Source organism: Apium graveolens, chromosome 4 (assembly GCF_009905375.1).
Source record: "Apium graveolens cultivar Ventura chromosome 4, ASM990537v1, whole genome shotgun sequence".
NCBI classification, from domain to species: domain Eukaryota; kingdom Viridiplantae; phylum Streptophyta; class Magnoliopsida; order Apiales; family Apiaceae; genus Apium; species Apium graveolens.
The window spans coordinates 210,062,258-210,069,857 of NC_133650.1; the positions used below are offsets into that span (position 1 = coordinate 210,062,258).

General features: G+C 43.2%; 1 non-coding gene across 1 annotated transcript; it reads right to left on the reverse strand.

Annotated features, from left to right (window-relative positions):
- Positions 1-1,258: 1,258 nt before the first annotated feature.
- On the reverse strand, positions 1,259-1,365 carry LOC141722745 (small nucleolar RNA R71). Its single transcript, XR_012575750.1, has one exon. It is a non-coding gene; the product is annotated as a small nucleolar RNA R71 (small nucleolar RNA).
- Between the last annotated feature and the right edge of the window lie 6,235 nt (positions 1,366-7,600).

Below are 7,600 nucleotides of genomic sequence, written 5' to 3' on the forward strand. Positions count from 1 at the left end.
GACGGTGGATCTTGAGATTTAGAACTTGCCATGCTAGCATAGGTTCATGTATGATGTGCATGATTAGTGGGTAACTCTAACAGTTTTATTCGCCCTGTGTAATCAAAAGGAATAACTTGTGCTTAAATCTTTGTGTTGTCAATTTCTGTAGACATATAGGAACTCAACATAATTGATGCCTATTTAACTTCTATCTTAATTGTGGATGCTTGGTAGAATGGTATTAGTACAATGAAAGTTGGCTTTTATCAGTTTCGTGTTATTCGATTAATATCATCACTATCACATGCTAAAGGTAATAACAATAACTATTGAAGGAAGTAGTAATGAAGTTGTGATCTCATGAGTGTTTTAATATTGATTAATTGAAGTGTTAATTAAGTGATTAATTAAGTAATTAATTGTAGTTAATATTTAGCCAACAATTCTAAGTGTTAGTGTCTTAACATTGAGAAATAATCATACATTGGTGCGTGAGTTTAATTAAACAATAATTAGTTTGAGTCTATGTGGGAACGAACTAGAAAGTATTCTATATTACTTGTGAACGCGTATACTTGCGTGAATATTAGCGCGTGTTTCCGCCCTAACAAATTTTTGGCACCGCTGCCGGGGACTCGGCGTATTTGTTTAGTTTATGTACTTACCATCATTGGTCATTAGGACTCAGTGATTAGGACGTAGTTGTTACTTATTATTTCTGGTTGTGTTTCAGGTACTTAAACAAGCGTTTATGCAAACTCGTTCTCGTACTCGCAAGAGGACTTTTGATACAGCTGAGGAGACAGACGAAGTTCTTGATATTCCGGAGAAGATAGATTTTGAAAATTTGGATTCAGGAACTGAGCAGAAAGAACCAGTAATCATGGGTGATCGTATTGTTCAGGCTGATCCAGCTCTTATGGACTTTTCTCGGCCAAAAATTGATGACATTCAGTCAAGCATTCTTCATCCGGCTATTCAAGCTAACACCTTTAAAATCAAGCCGGGCACTATTCAGATGGTGCAGAATTCTGTTTCTTTTGGAGGAGCTGCGACTGAAGACCCCAACATGCACATAAGGAATTTTATCGAGATCTGCAACACTTTCAAGTATAATGGCGTGACTGATGAGGATATCAAGCTGAGGCTTTTCCCATTCTCACTGAGGGACAAAGCTAAGGACTGGTTACATTCTGAACCAACTGGGTCCATCACTACTTGGCAAGATCTTGCGCAAAAGTTTCTGGTGAAGTTTTATCCGATGGCAAAGACTGCTGCTATGAGGAGTGCTCTTACTCAGTTTACGCAGCAACCTACAGAATCTATGTGCGAAGCTTGGGAACGCTACAAGGAAATGTTGAGGAAGTGTCCACATTATGGAATGCCCGATTGGATGCTGATCACTGGTTTCTATAATGTTTTGGGGGCCCAATCTCGGCCCATGCTCGATGCAGCAGCTGGAGGCGCCTTATGGGCTAAAAGCTATACTGAGGCTTATAATCTTATCGAGACTATGGCTGCAAATGAGCATCAAAACCCAACTCAGAGGATGATGCCTGGGAAGGTAGCAGGTATTCTGGAAGTCGATGCAGCCACCGCTATTGCAGCGCAGCTCCAAGCGCTATCAATGAAGGTTGATTCTCTAGCTACATATGGAGTTAATCAAATAGCTATGGTTTGTGAGCTTTGTGCAGGTTCTCATGCTACGGATCAGTGTTCTCTTGTCAACGAATCTGTTCAGTATGTGAATAATTATCAGCGACAACAGCAGCCTGTGCCAGCTACTTATCATCCTAACAACAGAAATCTTCCAAATTTCAGCTGGGGTAATAATCAGAATGTTATTCAGCCACCATATCAGCAAGGTGTGAGTAAACAGTTTAATCCACCTGGATTCCAGCAACCACAGCAGTATGCTCAAAGGCAATCATACCCTCAACAGGGAAGTGCAGTTGCACCTACTAGTGCTGATTTTGATGAACTTAAGTTATTATGCAAGAGTCAGGCGGTTGCTATCAAGACCTTGGAAAATCAAATCGGTCAAATAGCCAATGCAGTGCTCAATCGTCAACCTGGAACACTCCCTAGTGAGACGGAAGTACCAGGCAGGAAGGAAGCTAAAGAGCAAGTCAAGGCTATTACCTTAAGGTCTGGGAAAGTTGCTGATGCTGAAAAGCCAAAAGAAGGAGAAGCTGAAATTAGAGATGAAGAAGCTAAGCAAAAGGAGAAAGCGGCGGAACCAAGGAAGACTACTGTTGAACACACTCTGCCTGAGGGTAATACAGGGGAGAAACAGCTCTATCCTCCGCCACATTTTCCTAAGAGATTGCAGCAACAAAAGCTGGATAGACAGTTCGGTAAGTTTCTGGAGGTGTTCAAGAAACTTCACATCAATATACCTTTCGCTGAGGCTTTGGAGCAAATGCCTAGTTATGCGAAGTTTATGAAGAGTATTCTTTCAAGGAAGGTGAAACTGGATGACCTTGAGACCGTTGCTCTCACGGAAGAATGCAGCGCTGTTCTGCAGCAAAAGTTACCTCTAAAGCTTAAAGATCCAGGTAGCTTCACCATTCCTTGCACCATTGGCAAGTTGGCTTTTGACAAATGCCTTTGTGATTTGGGAGCAAGCATCAATCTGATGCCGTTGTCGATCTTTAAAAAGTTGGATTTGCCTGATCCAAAACCCACATACATGTCTCTACAATTGGCTGATCGTTCTATTACTTACCCAAGGGGCATAGTGGAGGATGTGCTAGTCAAGGTGGATAAGCTCTTCTTTCCTGCAGATTTTGATATTCTGGATTTTGAGGAAGATAAGAAGATTCCCATAATCTTGGGAAGACCTTTCTGGCTACTAGCCGTACCTTGATAGATGTGGAGAAAGGTGAACTTACTATGCGGGTACAAGATCAGGATGTGACCTTCAACGTATTCAAGATAATGAAATTCCATACAGAAGATGAGGAGTGCTTAAAAGTGGATGTGATTGATTCTGCGGTTACTTCGGAACTCGATCGCATGCTAATGTCTGGTGCATTGGAAAAGGCCTTAGTGGGGAATTTTGACAGTGATGATGAAGATGGCAATGAGCAATTACAATATCTGAATGCTTCTCCCTGGAAGCGAAAGCTGGACATGCCATTTGAATCTCTTGGTACTTCTGACCTCAAGAATGCTGAAGGAAAGCTCAAACCATCAATAGAGGAAGCACCTACCTTTGAGCTCAAGCCATTACCTGAACACTTGAGGTATGTTTTTTTAGGTGATGCATCTACTTTACCTGTTATTATTGCATCTGACCTTTCAGGTAGTGAGGAAGACAAGCTCTTAAGGATTTTGAGAGAATTCAAATCGGCTATTGGATGGACCATAGCAGACATCAAGGGGATCAGCCCTTCATATTGTATGCATAAAATTCTGCTAGAGGAAGGTAGTAAGCCGACTGTTGAACAACAGCGCAGACTTAATCCTATCATGAAGGAGGCGGTGAAGAAAGAAAATCTAAAATGGCTAGATGCAGGCATCATTTATCCTATTTCTGACAGTTCTTGGGTGAGCCCCATACAATGTGTACCTAAGAAAGGAGGTATCACTGTTGTAGCAAATGAGAAGAATGAGCTCATCCCCACTCGAACAGTTACAGGATGGAGAGTATGCATGGATTATCGAAAGTTGAACAAAGCCACGAGGAAGGATCACTTCCCTCTTCCATTCATTGATCAGATGCTTGACAGGTTGGCTGGTCATGAGTATTATTATCTTCTGGATGGCTATTCAGGGTATAATCAGATTTGTATTGCACCAGAGGATCAGGAAAAAACTACATTCACTTGTCCATTTGGCACGTTTGCTTTTCGCAGAGTTTCGTTTGGGTTATGTGGCGCCCCAGCCACTTTTCAGAGATGTATGATGGCTATATTCTCTGACATGATTGGAAATAATGTCGAGATGTTCATGGACGACTTCTCCGTCTTTGGACATTCGTATGATGAATGTTTGAATAATCTTTGTGCCGTACTCAAAAGGTGCGTGGAAACTAATTTGGTGCTCAATTGGGAGAAATGTCAATTTATGGTGCGTGAAGGCATTATTCTTGGGCATAAGGTCTTTAGTAAGGGTCTGGAGGTGGACAAGGCCAAGGTGGGAGTCATTGAAAATCTTCCATCACCTATTTCTGTGAAAGGAATCCGTAGTTTTCTTGGTCATGCGGGTTTTATCGGCGGTTCATCAAGGACTTTTCAAAGATATCTAAGCCGTTATGCAATTTGCTTGAGAAAGATGTGCCTTTTAAATTTGATGATGAATATTTGGCGGCATTCGAGACTCTCAAGAAGAGTTTGATCACTGCACCAGTTATTACAACACCAGATTGAACAGAGCCGTTTGAGTTGATGTGTGATGCGAGTGATTATGTGGTAGGTGCAGTTCTGGGGCACTGCAAGAATAATCTCTTTCATGTGGTCTACTATGCGAGTAAGACCTTAAATGGGGCTCAAATGAACTACACCACTATGGAGAATGAGCTCTTGGCTATAGTCTTTGGTTTCGAGAAATTTCGATCTTATCTGCTTGGGACTAAAGTGACAGTATTCACTGATCATGCGGCCATTCGCTATTTGGTTTCCAAGAAGGATTCGAAGCCGAGACTCATTCGTTAGGTGTTCTTACTTCAGGAATTTGAGTTAGAGATCAAGGATCGAAAAGGTACTGAGAATCAAGTAGCTGACCATCTCTCTAGGTTGGAGAATCCCGAGTCTACTTCACAAGATAGGACATTAATCAATGAATCTTTTCCGGATGAGCAGTTGTTCGCAGTTCAGGATGAAGAGCCATGGTTTGCAGATATTGTAAACTATCTTGTCAGCAATATAATGCCTCATAATTTGACCTCAGCTCAAAAGAAGAAGTTTCTGTATGAGGTGAAGTGGTATATGTGGGATGAACCATATTTGTTTAGACAGGGAGCTGACCAGATCATCAGGAGATGTATCCCGTTCTGTAAGACGGGGGGATATTACGAGACTGCCACTCCACAGTTTATGGTGGACACTATGGTGGTGAGAAGACGGCTGCTCGTATTCTGCAAGCAGGTTTTTTTCTGGCCTACTTTGTTTAAGGATGCTCATCAGTTTGTTTTTAAGGTGTGATCGTTGCCAAAGAGTGGGAAATTTGATGAGAAAGGATGAGATGCCGTTAAATGTGATGCTTGAAGTCGAGGTCTTTGATGTTTGGGGAATCGATTTCATGGGGCCTTTTGTCTCGTCCTGCAATAATCAGTACATCTTGCTGGCAGTCGATTATGTCTCAAAATGGGTAGAAGTAAAAGCTCTACCGACAAATGATGCAAAGGCAGTGCTGAATTTTCTTCATAAGCAGATTTTCACAAGGTTTGGAACACCTCGGGTAATCATAAGTGATGAAGGGTCGCATTTCTGCAACCGTAAGTTCACTTCTATGATGCAGCGTTATAATGTGAATCATCGAGTTGCTACTGCCTATCATCCGCAAATAAATGGTCAAGCGGAAGTGTCTAACAGAGAGATCAAGCGCATTCTAGAGAAGGTTGTTTGTCCGTCAAGGAAGGATTGGTCCTTAAAGCTCGATGAAGCTGTTTGAGCTTACAGAACCAACATACAAAACTCCACTTGGTATGTCCCCGTTTCAGTTGGTGTACGGTAAGGGATGTCATTTACCTGCGGAGTTGAGCATAAGGCCTACTGGGCGTTGAAAAAGTTGAACCTGGATTTAGTGCAGCTGGTAAGAAAAGAATGCTTCAGCTTAATGAACTTGATGAATTCCGACTTCAAGCGTACGAGAATAACAAAATGTACAAGGAAAAGGTGGAGAGGTGGCACTGATAGGAAGCTACATCCTAAGTTATTCGTGCCCGGGGCCAACAAGTTCTCTTATTCAACTCTCGTCTCCGACTTTTTTCCTGGGAAGTTGAAATCAAGGTGGTTCTGGACCTTTTATTGTCAAAACTGTGTTTCCACATGGAGCGGTGGAAATTTTTGAGAATGATCCGGACCAAGCATTCAAGATTAATGGTCAGCGGTTGAAGCACTACTATGGGGACATGGCAAACCGAGAAGTGGTTAGTGCCATTTTATTGACTACTTGAGAAAGGTACGCAACGTCAAGCTAATGACGAAAAAGAAGTGTTGCGTGGGAGGCAACCCATGATTTTGTTGTTACAGGAACCCTTAGAAGTTAATAACCTATCCAAAAAACACAAAAAAATCAGAAAAAGGGACTGAATTTTTTTTCCCAGTGACCCCCTGAGCCGCTCCGCTCAGCTCTGCTGAGCGCCCGCTCAGCTTGCTGAGCGACCGCTCAGGTGTCAACTGCCAGAATTTTTTTTAAGTTCAGAGAAAAAAAATCAGGAAAATTAAAACAAACCCAAACACAGCCCATTAAACCCACGACTTCTTTCCTAATACCCCATGATTTCATCCCTCAACCCACTCCTAATCTAATTTTAACCTAATTCACACCCTATATATACATACACCTATCCTACATATCTCCCACAAAACTTCTACACTCAAACTCTCTCCCACACACAAAAACTCAGTTCTTAAACACTTTTATTCAAGATTCAATGGCAACCCAAGAGAGCACGAAACTATTGATAGCAGCAGCACAGTCCCTACTGTTGATTCATCGAGGGGTACTGCTGCAAGGCCTCGTTTGAATGACAGAGCTGTGGAGGAGGAGTTACACTAGGCTTTTGGGGAAAACGATTTCTGAAGGAGAGAGGGTTTTTACCATCGGGGAGGGATGGTGAGTGCTACCTATGATTGCAGAGAAGGGGTGGATAGCTTTTTATGAGTCGCCCGAAGCAGTGCCGATGAGAGTGGTTCGCGAGTTCTATGCGAACGCGAAGGCCGAGAAGAATGGGTTTTCTGTGTGTCCGAGGGCTGACGGTTGATTATCACCCAGCGGCGATTTTGCCGTGTGATTGGACAGCGAGAGAGGAAGCCCGAGGAGGAGAACTGGAATGAGAAGACTGCTGAGGATTTCGACTTGGATTTGATTTGTGCTACTCTCTATAGGCCGGGCACAGTTTGGACCTTCAAGGACCGGCACTAATGAGTATCGTCACTTCCCGGCGATCGCTATGAACAGGTATGCCCGTGCATGGGATGCATTTATTTGTGCTAATATTTTTGCCTTCTTAGCATGCACACGAGGTCACAGTTGAAAGAGCACAGTTGTTGTGGGGAATTCTTAATGAGGAGTACTATGTGGACCTTGGTGAGTTTATCTACCAAGGAATTCTGAAGTTTTTGAGGGGAGCTAAGCATATGAAAATCCCTATGCATCCACGGTACGAAGCTGTTACCGGAGAGTGGGAGGTGACGGCCGGCTCATGAGCAGTTGCAGTTGATGGCACAGCCAATGATTGTGGGACTATGAATGGGATGCAGGAGGGACGGTGGTGAGCCCGAGGAGCATGGGCTGGGTTATCATCTTCCAGGAGGGCGTCCAGCACGAGGTGCTACTATGGCGAGGCCTAGGGCTGATGAGGTGGTTCTTGCGAGAGCTCAGGAGGGTGCTGGGATGGCTGATACCCAGTATAGGAGGCTTTCACGGCGGATGGATGCCATGTACGAGA